This window comes from Schistocerca nitens, chromosome 1, assembly GCF_023898315.1.
Source record: "Schistocerca nitens isolate TAMUIC-IGC-003100 chromosome 1, iqSchNite1.1, whole genome shotgun sequence".
NCBI lineage: Eukaryota > Metazoa > Arthropoda > Insecta > Orthoptera > Acrididae > Schistocerca > Schistocerca nitens.
This window is the reverse complement of record NC_064614.1, coordinates 688,652,517-688,668,393: the sequence shown is the minus strand read 5'-3', so window position 1 is coordinate 688,668,393 and position 15,877 is coordinate 688,652,517.

Sequence of the window (15,877 nt, the reverse complement as noted above, 5' to 3'; positions counted from 1 at the left end):
ATCGACGGGACGAGGTTCTCCTCACTCGGCTTCGAGTAGGCCACAGCCCTATGACGCATGGCTTCCTGCTCCGGCGAGAAGACCCTCCATTGTGTGGTGCTTGCGGCGTCCAGGTCACTGTGCGCCACGTTTTACTGGATTGCGTTTTATTTTCTGACCAGCGGGCCGCGGCTGACTTGCCAGCGGACCTGCCAACTCTTTTAGGCAACACTCGGACGAATGTGGATAAAGTTTTAAAGTTCTGTGCCATGTCAACTGTTTTTACAAAGATTTTAGGGAGAGGATTTTAATTTGCTCACTGTGTGACAAGCTCGCCCATATTTTATGTAAGTGGCCAGCCAATGACAATTTCCTGTGTCATTCTTGTTGCTATATTTTCCCTTTCCTTAGGTTTTACATTCTTCTGTAGTATTTTCCCTCTTTTTCTGCTTTCCTTGAGTGTGTTTTTTCAGTTTTATTAGGTCTCTCCACATTCGTTCCTTTTCATGTGTGTCAGGGCGCTGATGACCTCGATGTTGAGCGCCCATAAACCCCAACACACACACACACACACACACACACACACACAAATATCCCAAGACAAAGGAAAAGAGGGAGAGTCAGACAGGGAAGGAGAGGGAGAGGGAGAGGGAGAGGGAGAGGGAGAGGGAGAGGGAGAGGGAGAGGGAGAGGGAGAGGGAGAGGGAGAGGGAGAGGGAGAGGGAGAGGGAGAGGGAGAGGGAGGGATATAGAAAGGTTTATTTTCTCAAGGAGGTTGAAAACGCTACAATGTTTAATGCACCTATAAATAAGAATACCATTTTTAAGACTGAATATACACTGACTAGCCACAACATTATGACCACCGACCAACTATCAATATAAACCCGTCCAGGCGATAGCAGCGACACCTGGCGAGGAATGACTGCTAGTCGGACACAGGTTGGCTCTGAGCACTATGGGACTTAACTTCTGAGGTCATCAGTCCCTTAGAACTTAGAACTACTTAAACCTAACTAACCTAAGGACATCACACACATCCATGCCCGAGGCAGGATTCGAACCTGCGACCGTAGCGGTCGCGCGGTTCCAGACTGTAGCGACTACAACCGCTCGGCCACCCCAGCCGGCGAGGAGTGCTGTGTTGAGTGTCTTCAACACGTGCCAAAACGAAGGCAAAACAAAGGTGAAACTACGGTCAGATGTCGTGGTGTTTGGTGGCCACCTCTCATTACAGATGTAGGACGTCATATGCTGGGCAGAATGATAAAACAGGACAAGCTGCGAACTGTAGCGGAAGTAACAACAGTCTTTAATGCTGGCAGAGCACAAGTGTGTCTGAACACACAGTGCACCATACACTACTAACAATGGGCCTCTGCAGCCGGCGACCCATGCATGTGTAAATGTTAACACCAAGACATCGGTAACTGCGACTGAAATTGGCATGTGACTATCGGCACTGAACGTGGCGCAGTGGCAGAAAGTTTCATGGTTTGATGACGAAGGTAGGGTGTGAAGCCGTTGTCTCTCAGGGGACAGGGGGACAGAACCTTGAAACCGGTATTTCTGGACTGAGACAAGCTGGTGGCAGCTTCATTCTGGGAATCACTGTGGCCAGGGGATCTCGTTCAAGGAACTATGACGACCAAGGAGTATTGTACACTAGTTGCGTTCCACGTACACCCCTTCATGACGATCATGTTTCCCGACGTCAGAGGCATTTTGCAAGATGATGCGCCGTCACAAGGTCAGGAATCTGATGGGAGTGGTTGGTGGAACACAGTGGCGAGTTCCAACTGATGTGCTGCCCCTGCCGCCGCCAGCCCCCCCCCCCCCCCCCCCTTCGCCAACTACACATATCTGAACGCGATCGATCACATCTGGGATGTGACTGCTGTAAGTGGCGTCTGATCACATCACACCCCTCCCCGGAATTTACGGAAACTGGGTGACTTGTGTTTGCAGATGTGGTTCCAACTCCCTCCAGCAACCTGCCAAGGCCTCATGGATTCCATGCCACGACGCGTCGCTGCTGTTATCTGTGCCAATGGTGGACCTACTGGCTATTGGGTTACTGGTCATAATGTTCTGGCTGATCAGTGCAGATGATAGGCTTTATTGGAAATGTTGTAAGTAGGCTGTTTATGTTTTCTTATTGACAACGTTACGTAGCGCACTGTATGAAAATCACTGTGTGCAGTCGGTGGCTAGTTTGCATTGTTGTCTGCCACTGTAGTGTTGGGCAGCGGCAGCTGGATGTGAACAGCGCGTAGCGTTGCGCAGTTGGAGGTGAGCCGCCAGCAGTGGTGGATGTGGGGAGAGAGATGGCGGAGTTGTGAAATTTTTGAAACTGGATGTCATGAACTGCTATGTATATTATGAGTTTTCAACATTATTAAGGTAAATACATTGTTTGTTCTCTATTAAAATCTTTCATTTGCTAACTATGCCTATCAGTAGTTAGTGCCTTCCGTAGTTAGAATCTTTTATTTAGCTGGCAGTAGTGGCGCTCGCTGTATTGCTGTAGTTCGAGTAACCAAGATTTTTGTGAGGTAAGTGATTTGTGAGACGTATAGGTTAATGTTAGTCAGGACCATTATTTTGTAGGGATTTTTGAAAGTCAGATTGCGTTGCGCTAAAAAATATTGTGTGTCAGTTTAAGGACAGTCATATATAATTTTTCCAAAGGGGACGTTTCAATGTAACATTTACGACCTTGTGCAGAAACTGATTTTCGATGGCCACTTTAAGAATAAAGTGCTTTTTCGTTGACACTAAGTAGTGATATTTTATTACTGTGATTTGGGACGACTACATATGTATTTAATTGAATATTTTGATTCGTCACCACGAACCTGGACATGTGACATTGAGGTAACGCTGTGTATTTATAGATATGTGTTTCAATAAAACTGTCAACGACGTGAAAGAGGTAAACAGCAGATGGACAACATGGCGAACATTTGACTAAATGTGTCTCTTCACTGCGTGTTGGAGATATATTGTACAGTGGCTGCTTTTTGGGCCAGAAATGGAGAGCGAGTCAGTTTAGTCCAAACGAGGTGGAGATGACAAAAACAGTGCCCGTCACAGCTACCGGGCAAAATCCCTCGTTATCAGGATACTTAACAGCGATAAATTCTTCTGTTATTGCTGTAGACGGAGCGCGCTTACAAGACCATCTGGGTTATCAATATTTGAGAGGCTGTTTTAACAAGAACACCCTTGTAGACGGACAGTGTTAGAGAAGATATGTGTCCGTGAAAGATGAGCCTCTGCTTTCGACGCTTGATCATCATAGCTTGTGCACTCAAAGTCATTATGAGTGTATGCCGTTCTTACCTGGATTCCTGTCGTCAAAAATACCTTTGAATGACCAGCCCAAATAATATACTGTGTGTTACTCTGGAATCGACCCACGGTCACCATATTGTTGTACTGCCTCGCACTTATATTTCATTTAATGTGAGCGCATAATCTTACGGGAAAACCGTCGAGGAGCATTAATCAGGCGGCCGTATTTTATTTAGTTATTCAACTAGGTAGAGAGGCATAGTTGGTGTCGTGGGCTATGAGTTTATCTCAGACGGAGAAAAGACCAGAATTAAGTGGTTGGAATTATCTGCCATGTTACTGCAGATATTATTAGTTAATGGTGACAAATATTACTTAGTAGCTGAGAAAGCCCCGCTTCGCAAAGGTTTTATTTTTATTTTTTTCCCGCGAACATTCAAGATCACTCGAGGAAATTTGAGAACATAGTAAAAGTTAACATTCAAAAAATCGTAAAAAAGGGAAGATTGCCACGCTAAAAAGTACCCTTGAATGCTCATAAACACTCCAGTGAAGCATTCAAGAGAACACTAATCCTAAATAAAGTACTCAGCATATCACTTCTATACTGAACAACAAAAACATTTCATAACATTCGGGAAAGTTAAATAAATTCAGAAACTTCCTAGACATCCTAAAATCTATAACTTTCGAGTGGCGTAATAGCTGCCACCGCACAATCATTATAGTATACAATATGCCGGTCTTCAGTAATGAATTAAAACTAGATGTGACGTTAATTTACGGTGAACGTAACAGAAATGCTACCACAGCTGTAGCTGTAGCTGTGTTCGCTATCCAGATCGACGGCGTCCTTCACGTCATACCATTTCCAGCATCTGCACAAGTCTCACGGAAACACACAGCTGGGCACCCAGAAAGCGTCATTGTACAAACACCGCAATTAACAATAACAAAATTTGCTATTGGGGCTGCTGTAGCGCATAATTCTGAGGTGATGTACGACAAATTGCACGCGATTCTGGAATACGCCGCAGAAGCGTGTGGAGAATTTTGCATAGGCACACGTTTCATCCATATCATATTTCACTGCATCAAGAAATGTAATGGAATGACTTTGAATCCCCAATTGAATTATGACGTTTCTCACTTCAGCAGGTGCTAGGTAACCCTGACTCCGTACGTGATACGTTGAGCTGAGCATTACGGCAGAAACAGCGAGGCCATTGTCATCTTTTTAAAGTCTGAAATTTCTGAACGTATGAGGTATGGAGCGGTGAAGCCATGTCTGCTATCACTAATTGTACGCCGGCCACCGTGGCCGAGCGGTTCTAGGCGCTTCAGTCTGAAACCGCGCGACCGCTACGGTCGCAGGTTCGAATCCTGCCTCGGGCATGGATGTGTGTGATGTCCTTAGGTTAGTTAGGTTTAAGTAGTTCTGAGTCTAGGGGACTGATGACCTCAGATGTTAAGCCCCATAGTGCTTAGAGCCATTTGAACCATTATGTTTTAATCTTTTACAATTTGCAAGAGACATTCAGCCGACTTTGTGTCGTTTCCATGGAACACCACGAGGAGGCGGTCTCTCTTCGTCCCGCACTAACTGTACATCTAGCTTTCAGTTCTGTAGAAGAAATATGCATGTGCCATGAAAAAATATACTTAACTTTGTGTTGAACCTGTGTTCCTTGCCCTTCGTGGATTATGCAATTCTGTGCATACGAGAAACAAATTTCAAATAATGTAGTTATAATTGGTTGGTGTGTACTCCCATTACAGTGCTTAAGAAAACTCTAAATGCGGAAGGATATGAACACAGTTTACATCATTGTGTACGATGTATAGCAGAGGAACATTTCGGAGACAACGATTGTTTCAACATGACAATGCACCCTGTCACAAAGTAACATGTGTTAGGAAATGGTTTGTGGACCATAACATTCCTGAAATGGAGTGGCCTGCCCAAAGTCCAGACCTGGACCCAGTGGAACACGTTTGGGACGACTCAAAATGTAGAATTCGCTCCAAACCCCAGCGGCCAACACCACTACTTTCTCTGGTATCGTATCTTGAGGAAGACTGGGTTGTCACACCTCCTCAGAGTTGCAGATACCTCAGTGAAAGTATCCTTATCGGAGTTAAGCCCGTCATAAATGCGGAAGGTGGACATCCTGCTTACCACTGTCGACTAATAATACGTTTGACCAGACAATGTGGAAACTGACTCCAGCCACGATAGCCAGTGAACGCATGGAACGCTTTTCAATTTCAGAACGCCACACTGTAGTCAGTGCGTGGCAGCGTACAGCAGTTACACCTGGCCTCGGTGCCCCCTCTCTTCCATATAAATTCATGCGCTGCCAGCTCTCAGCGGCCCACGCGGTCGCGGACAGGCAATTTCACGCCGGCCCCTCCCACGGCGGCCGCCGCTCACCGCACCGACCAGAAGACTTTCCGCATATTATTAGATTTCAGACCTGGCGAGCCTCGCAGTGCGTTTTCCGATACTTGGCCGCCCCGGGCGCCGAGGAAATCCGAATATTCCGTTTGAGCTGCGCGCTGTCAGAGTTACTAACCAATTGCCGACCACTCACTTGAACCAAAACTTGCGGTAAGACCTCTACTGTTTTAGCTGGTATCCTTGTGATGCTGAAAAGCGTTTTCTCAGGCCCCTTACCTTTGGTTTTAATTGCTAACAAATGCACCGCTCATTCAGCTTCCTGATTCATTCATTTGGACTGTCGGTATACCACTCTTATGAAACAAACTGTGCTATTGACAAGTCATAAAAGATTGAAACGGTGTACCGGACAGGGTCTAGAAATCGAAACCTTGCCTTTTGCAGACAGTATCTTTACAGAGTGAGCTATCCAGGGACGATTCATCACATTTTCAGTTCTGTCAATAACAGTCTCACAAGGGGGCTATATGAACTCCCTCACCAATTTCATTCATATCGACAGTGTTTGTAAAATATGACTAGCACATCAACATGTGTACACAAAAACGAAATTTTTAACCTTTTTAGAGAAGATACTGTCTGAATATTTTAGACGTGCTTATGTACTTTGTGTGATCGCCAGCATTCAAAGTGCCCGCAGCTGATCAAGTAGGCATGTAGTTTCAGAAGCCCTAGTTCTCTGAATCGAATGTCCCTTCCACTTCGTCCTTTTTTTCATTACCATGTAATTCCAACAATCTTTGACCTAAAAAAATTAGAAAAAAATTGAGTAAGGAGATTAGAAATAAAAAGATCAGTCACAAGAACTTTGAATCAAATCAGTTCAGCCATTTTATTTATATTATTACATCTACATTTGTGAGAAATATGTGTAACCTACGGAGCATTATTATGAATCATAGAAACATGGAAAATAATACATACAGCGGCATACAGCATACGTAATGAACGCCGGATTTTTGCACATGCATGGTTCTTTCAATTAGTCTGTTGCAAAAGAAGCCTCATTTACATTCATAAACGGTTCACGGTCATCATTTCGTAGCTTACCAAACACACGTCTGTTGTTAGAATTATGTGGTAAAAGAAAAAAAAAAGAATTGCCGGTAGCGAGATTCGATCGAGCGACCTTGTACTTACTAAACTGAGCGCCCTCTCACATGGTTGTAGACTCTTTGAGCACTAACGACCACACAAAGCATACAAGCACGCCTACAATTTTCAAACTCTGTTTTCTCAATAACTGTTGAGAGTTGTTTTACATATGTTGAAGTCCTATTCATGCCTTACACACACTGTCAATATGAATCAAATTGGTAAGAGGAAGTTCGTCGGTCCCCTTGTCAGCCGGTATGAAACAAGCAGAAGTGAAGTTGTGAGGGATGGGCGCGGGTACTGCTTGGGTAGCTCAGCCATTACTATCATTAGCGTCGCAAGTCAAGTTTCCAGGTTGTAAACCTAGTCAGTCCCACAGTTTCAATATGCCAGGCTGTTTCAAAAAGCGCACACTCCACTGGAGAATGAAAGGCTTATGCTGGTCACTACGCTGTTACGCTATTCTTACAGTACTGATCGGCGAAAATAGTATTTCGTCGTTAGTTATTTAATGTACTATGTTCTGTTTGCTAATTAATTATACATCTTCGAGTTGTTTCCTGAGACGTTAAGGAATGAATTTTTGGACCTCAAAAATTCCGCACTTCCGAGAATCCATTCTTATGGTTACCACACAAGCTGTGCCTTATGTAGTTACTTGTCAACCAGTAATCTGTCGACAGACTTATCAAATGGAGTAGGGAACGCTCATAGCGCCACGATATGGAAATGATTGTCTATCTCTTATTGTCTAGTCCCTTGCACACTATGCTCCACGTAATGTGGGAACAGTTTTAATCTCCAGTGAGCTGCAAGATTTCGAATCAAGACCTTCGCCAACTGACTATATGCAGTGTTGCTAGTCATTGAAGCAGAGGGAAGCGCTAGAAGATAGGAAGGTTGAGATGCACAAGTGCTCTATTTCGTATGTTTCGCTATAGTAAAACTTTCCTTAACACGTAAGTTCGTTCGAGCACTTCAGTTCATTATTAGGCAGGGTGGTAAGTTACATCTTCTAACCTGTGGGCTTACTCGTCAGTTACAGGTCAACTTAGGATTTGACATTAATCCGAAATGCCACACCGCATTTGATATTTACATACAGAATTTCCGCACGTGAGAAAGTTCTACAGTCGCCTGAAGAATTCCTGGTATCGAACACATAATTTTTACAGTTGTAGTTTGAGCTTTGGTGCTACTGTGAGATGAGAAGATCGTCACAAGAGAGGAAGTGGTGGCTGCTAGCATTGAAACAGTCAGAAGACTGACGATTCAGAAGAAATCTGACGTTTATCCATAATTCTTCCACTCAGATAACGAGTCGAGATAAACGTCAAATTAGTCATCATTATTAAGAATTTATTTAAGTTTTAACTTTCGTTCGCATAAGTGATAGCTATAACTGCTTGTTTTCAGGTTACTAATTTAAATCAGATCATTATGCACTTTCATTAGTTTATAATAAATTGTACGCACTCCACAAAAAATATGCAACGGTTCGCAGTCAATTCCGTACACTTCACAACGAATTTTCGTGATTTTCCTTTTTTTATGTATGCGTCTGTCCTCATTCCATGTCGTAAACAATATTCTAAGGTGGTGTGAAGGGATATCTTTGCAGTCAGAAATTGCGATCCTTACCATCGATGCACAACTTGTAGACGTGGTCTCATGCAAGTTGCACAACGTGTAGAAAGTCCTATATGATGGAAGTACAACACAGTCTTACAAAACGACCGCTAGTCATTCAGCTAATGATTCAAAAACAAAAATGATTAAATAAACAAATAAGTACATAAGAAATCACCAATATTTGATTCTTATTACTCGTTTCACGAAAATAAGAGAGACTGTGAACCCGCTGAGAATTTTAAGTCTGTGATTATGTGCAAATAATAGCCGACCCGACTTTTGTTAGGACATTTTTTTTACCTTTTCATATTTTTATTCTCGAGTTCTTTGCTGCTTGTGCTAAGGAGGAAGATAGATGACCACATGTGTTTTTGCCTTGTATTTAATATATCATACTATGTACCTCAGGAAATGACTCAAGAAATGTTGCCGCAATTAATTATTATTGTTTCCTAGATTATGGTATGTTCCTTCACTGCTGCTGTTGTGAAGAGAAGAGATAGGAAGTTGCGTAAAGGTTAGTCTTGTATTGTGCTACTACCGTATAATGTGCAAAACCAAACTGTAATTTCAGTACTAACAGTCATTTCTATGAAATAGATGTAGCTCTAACTAATACACGAACCTTAAGCAGAATAAAGAAACAATAGTGTTTCTTTCGCTTCTTGACATTCATACACTGAATTATGTCACTTTCATGGGCTAACAACGACTTTAACTGAAATGACGAACATATAATATGTTACTGCTAAAATTTCTTTCGCACCAGTTGGCGGTGAGGGTTACTGTACGCTCTTAGACTCCTTAGTGGTATTCCACATCACTGCTGTGCAAGGAGCACTAAGCGCCATGCGTTTAACGGCAAAGCCTGGTAATGTGTTAAAATATTTGATTGTATTGAATTTAATTGCATGCCTATCATGTTTAATTCCACTTGTGATTGACTCTGTTACAAGGTTGGCCAACTCCCTACCTTTCTACTAGTGTGAGACCTGATAAACACTTTGTCTGTAGCCTTAGTATGCAAATTTGTAATGCTGTACTGTAAAAGATGTTTTTTAGTCTTTTGACCAGTCAGTCAACGGTAGTTTTATGTCTGTATTTTAACTGTGTTACATCTGATATGCTTTTCAGAATATTACTTCAAAATGCAAATGCAACCCAGACTATACAACAGTGAATGCAAAATGAGCGGATAATTTTATTCAACTAATGACAGCCAGAATAGCACGGTATTATCATTCAGGAAAAAATGTTGCTTATGTAGTAGGGAGAAACAGATATAAGATTTCAGCGTTTAATCGTTTCTGTACACATTTTCAGAAAGCCGTGTAAGAGTCTAATTTTAGTTTGAAACCTAAGTTCGTGAAATGTATTCTACATTAGAAACAATTTCGAGTCTATATGTACATGAACGTTTTTGCTTTGAGTGACCATGCAGAACCTCATAGTTTCGTTACGTTTCGCATTTGGACACGGTGTATAAGGGAGTCAAAATTTTTCCCGTCCTTTTTACCCCTGGCGATAAAAATAATCGAAACCTTAGATCGCACACACGATTTGGCACTGTGTGGCCCGTCCAAAAGCTTTTATAAACTTGTTGAGAAATCTGTATAAAGAAAAACCAGTTGCTGCATATATGAAAAATCATCACTTGAGAACGGCTTGACAGTTTTGGGTGATTTTTTGTTTTGTTTTTGTTGTTGTTGTTGTTTTCTTCGCAGTAGTCAGAGAAAGGCGTGTATGAAAGAAAATTTTTGGCAAATCCACAGAAAAATCGGGAGTTTGGAAAGAATTTTTGTATGAAAACCTCAGTGGAAGAAATGTGACGCTCGGTTTGACGGTCCTACTGTCACATGCATTCGGGGTTTGACAGTTCTGCTGCCACATGTTTCTTAACAATAAATTCCGCATTGAATGTTGCCAAAGATAGATAGAAAGAAAGAAAGAAAGAAAGAAAGCGATATTTCAGCGTGTTATCGGTAGTGATTACATCTCTGGTGTGTTGCAATGACTGAATTGATGTTCATGGTTATTTGGTGTGCTGCAAACATAGAACTGATGCCAGTTCGTCTTCTATTTGTTAGGAAAAAATACCACCACTGAGGAGTCGAAAAATCGGTCGGCGTACGCGAAACATAAGCACACTACATATTATTCGTCGAGTCAACAGCGCACACAGCTTTTAGAGGCAAATCGAATAAGAATTTCTCAATCGCGATCCATTATGACTCCGGAACAATGGATACAGCCGACTTCGACTCGCTTAGTTAGAGCTTAACCCCAAAGTAATTTGGAACTTCGACGGAATAGATAATCGAATGTGTCCTATCGGTGGTGATCATATCTTTGTTGTATTGCAAAGATTGAAATGATGTCAGTTCGTGGTAATTTGTTGTGTTTCCGAATTGGTTTAGTTCGTGGTTTATTTCCTTGGAAAAGTAGCACCAGTGAGGCGACGAAACATAGGCAGGCGTACGCAGTGTAGGCAAATCGAATAAGGATATTGCACAATAAACACTTTCTGTTAAACTGGGAAAACTGGGAAAAAGAACATGCTAAGCTGTGCAGTTAGGTTTCCATTTCGCAGTCATTTCTAACAGAAAACAGGAAAGTTGTGTTTATGGCCATCTTTATAATACTACATGTTCGTACATTAAAACAACGCGAAATACTGTCATTAAAGCCACTATCGTCTCAGATCCAGCAGCTGGAAGTGCCTCTGTCACACCCCGTGTACTAATGATTCCAGCCGATTTACCCTTCTTTTGCGTTCTATTCCCAGTCAAGGTTCCGTTTACGGCAACGGTAAATGAGGTTAGAGAGAGGGAGGAGGACGAGATGGACGGAGTAGGGAGGTGGAAATGAAACTAGGATGTGGGCAGAGAGACGAGGGCGGAGGAGATTGAGAGAGGGAGTGCCGGAGAAGATATTTACGAGGTGTACAAGGGGTGGGGGAAAGGTGATGGACACGGATACTGAGGAGGAGGAACGAGAGATGCAAGGGGGGAGGAGGCGAATACGGACAGACGAAGTGGGGATAGTGAGATGGAGATTACCTTACTTAACAACTGCGAAGCATCGCCCGGTTCATTAGTAATAGATTGAAATTTGGAGACTGAGACCGCAAAATATTACATCATACGGTGGAAGTCAGGAGGTAGGGTATTTTGTGCGGTGCACATAGAGAGTGTAGCGGGTGGCTGGTTATTAGGGGCGCGTCTTCGGGGTGAAGTGCCGCTAACAAGCTGGCTCTTCGCCTCACAATCAGCAGAGGCGCGCGGCAGACACACAGACTTCCGATTGTGGCGCCCAGACCTGCTCATTAGCTAATTGTCACGGTCGGCTGGGCCAAGACCCGTGCAGATGCAAATCTCTGGTTGTTTGTAGCTCAATCTCTCCTCCTCAACGAGTAGGAAGGTGGCCGTAATTTGGCCACAGCGTTTCAGATCGAAAGCGGAACTTGTTAGTCGGCAGATAGCCAGGAACCACACTTAACTATATCACGCTTACATTACATTAAATTACGCACAGAACATCAACAGGCATTCTCAAATAAATCCGGCGTGGTCTACCATAGGGTCCTATCTGATTTCCTTTGTTATTTCTAATATAAGTTAGTGCTATTTCTGTAGCGCTGTCCCCCACAAAAAAGTCCTTTTCACATGTAATTAACGTACAGGTACAAGAGAAGAATGCGCCATTACTGAATGGGCAGTTAATGGACTATTTAAAAACAACGAAAGGCAGTTTGGGTCAAATGGAATTCATGAAATTCTGACAGAACTTTGTACATACACTTCAGTATATCTTACACGAACATATAAATGTAATCAATCCAAGCAATGAATAAAACAAGAGGGCTGGGTCAAGTTTGAGTTTCCACAATTGGATGACACCTTGAAATAGAAAACTATGATTCTGGATTTAAGGGTGTGTGTAGCTGCAGACGTAAACATTTATTTAAAAAATCATTACAGTCACAGCCATTAACGTACAGATCTAAAATTTTGCATGCTTACAGTAAAAAAGTGTATTTCAATGGAAAAGGATGGTAAAGGGCCCAAGAGTAATATTTAACCACAAATATGAATTTTTATTGTCTCTTCATGAAGAATCACAACTCAAATTCTAATCCTGTAATGAATTTGACAATCTTGTTGCTGGGTCCTAAGAAGTTTATAACTAGACGTAACTCAGAACTTAACTTATGGTAAAAATTTTATTGTTTATTCAGTTTTGAATTTTACACATCCATTTTTTTTTCTACGTGCCATCCTTTAAATCAGAATTTAACCGAAGATTATTGTATATTTTTAGTTCCAATGACACAGCAACATGTTTCGAGATTCTCCAGAAAATTTCATAGAATTAGTGCTTATTAAGTTTCAGAAAATGTTGCTTAGTGAAAAAAATGTGAAACTGAGAAAATGCAGTTCAAAGATTTTGTTCTCATATTTCTACATGTAATAAGCTGACCTTAATTTTAAAATCTTCAATACCGATACACCTCATTCTCTCGGCTTCTCTTCTCTCCTTTCTAATCTGTACGGTGTGCAGTTGTAATTTCTTTACCCAGGTCTAAACATTGTAAACACACCTGCTTCAATCCGGAACCACGTTGCTGCTGCGGTCGCAGGTTCGAATCCTGCCTCGGACACAAATGTGTTTGATGTCCTTAGGTTAGTTAGATTTAAGTAGTTCTAAGTCTAGGGGAGCGATGACCTCAGATGTTAAGTCCCGTAGTGCTTAGAGCCATTTGAACCATTTGAAACACACCTGTACTTACGCCAACTCCCTTCATCACTTCAATTGTGACAGTATTTCCCTCATTGAAACGTAAACTGCACCATAGACACCTGTTTTAGTGCGTCAAGTCCACAGCATGTCCTCTTCGAACATCTAATACAAATTAAATTACTACGGCTTTCATTCCCTTTTTTCTGTTTTACAAAGAAAATACTTCACCAATAAATGAGAGTTTGGAAGAAACGTGATGTGGGTTTATTTGCATTCATAACAGGCTCTGGCAGTGAGTGCTTACCTCTGTAGATTTTCCTGTGTTGCCCTTACAGCAACTGTCTTTCACAGACAGACCATGTGTTGGTCTTTAGCCGATGGATAGCTTGTGAAGGCCAATTGATCACACAGCACACTTCATTTGCTCTAATTTGTTTGTGTTTTTTCTACTAACTCTCCTGTAATATAACTAAAGAGAATTAGTTTCTTTAAGAGTCAGCCTGCCGTTTCCTTTGCGTTGTTGGCCATCCTCAAGCGATTCACATTTCTTGTCTTTTAGAAAACGACAAAACCTACCACTCATCCTCTTTTGGATGTGGCCAACATATTCCAAGAGTACTATATGGTTTATTAACTATCACAGCTATGAAATAAGAAGAGATCCCATCAACATTTCCCAAACGTCTGAAAAGATGGAAGTGTGTGCGAGTGCAGGGTTTAACATTTTAATATTTTCAGTGTATTTCTAATGCTGACATCAAGATAAAATTTATGCGGAGCGTTGATAAAAATCTGTACATTAAGAAAATAACATTTCTGAAAAATTGATATTTTTGGATCCAAATCCGTTACACCCTCCCCCTGCCCCCCTAATGAAGCACTTTAACCCAGAAACTCTAAAACGTGTACATTGCACAGAGATTACCCATATTTAATTTAGAAAGAATAATAAACTAAAATTGCATCTTTTGGATCAAGGAACTTAGAAGTCAGTTTTACGCACTGAGTAATTAACTTGAAAAATAGAGCTCTATGAAGTATTTGATACAAGGGTGACTTTTATCGAAAAACTTATTTTTTTTTCCTTTCCTTCCTACTGCTCTTTAGGGATATGCTGTTTTGGCGAATTACTGAAGTTGATTATGATTCCTTTTGTGAAAGAAAACATTGTCAATAACGGACTGTACCATTACATCCTTACACCAACAAAAGCTACATGAACATGGACGAGTATTGCATAAAAAAATCTATTAAACATAACTACAATTGTGTTTACATTCCATACACACTCTCTGCCTTTCTCAGACACAAGCATTACGCAGTATACCGTACCAGTTATGGCACACACTCGTAGAAACGTTTCCATACGTTCAGCCAAATGTGGAATAATATATCTGCGTTGCAATGAGAGATCGAAGACATCACCCTAGAAGGAAATAACGACGTCATCATATGTGTAAACCAGAAGATTTTCCACATACAGTCTGAGCTGAAATCAGCTGTTCTAGTCTGTGGTAAGCAAAATATTCAAAGATAAGGTAAATAAGCGTCGATTATATACTTATTTTTATAGTACATGCTTCACTGGCGTGCCACTACCTTAAAGTTAATCTTATGTATAAAAACTGATTTTTATGAAACAGATGTCAGAAAGTCAAAATAGATTAATGAATCATGTGTTGGAACGTCAAGGTGGTATACAGAAAATATATATTATAAAACAGTATTTAAACACGTGGAACGTAGAAATACAAGTATGCTCTTTAAGAAACAAACATTACGAACGGTTATAAGAATGACATAGCACAGTTATAAAATTATGTGCATAATCTTTGTTTCCTCGAGGATATGATAGGGACAGGAAACGGAAGGATGCTGTCAAATCTTCATCTAAAGTGCCAATAAATGTAACCATGGTACAGAAGTATATCATCCCAATATAAAACAGAAAATGTTTACAGTTCGTGCTTTACATTTGTATGTGTTCCTCTAATTTACAGTGTAGCGTAATTAGAGGAGCCTTTAATCGAAAAGAAGCTAATATACATCAATTTATTTATGTAGTATGTGAGAGATGTAAATGGAGAGAAAAGTTGGGTATAAATGACAAAGCAACATATCATATATGCAATCATAAATATTGTAATGTAAGGCATATAGTAATTATGCATTAAATAATAATTACAAAATACGTCTTTCTAATCACCAGTATACGGATCTCAGTGGTCTACATGTCTGTAAATGTTGTTGCATCACAGCGGAATATAAAACAACAGGTCACCAAATAACTGAGATTTACATGTTAGAAATCGAGTGGTCTGTCATCAGTGATTAATAAATTCAAACGTAACATGTTCGCAAACAAGTTCTGTTGCCAGTTTAGTGGTACTTGAGATGTCCTACAGCAACTATATTGCTGTACTACAGACATATGAAGTTGCATTTTAGATAAGGAATGTGACGGCACCCATCCATTTTTAATCTGTATCTTATCCTTGGCAAAACTAAAATCATGCACATTATTTTATCTCAGTGCTGTGTCATTATGTAAAGCTTCTAATGCTTGTTTCTTAAAATGCATTCTTGGATTTCTGCCTTCAGTGTGTTTATATAATGTTTTATTAGGTACATTTTACACATACCACCTTGACCTAATACGTGTTTCATTGATTT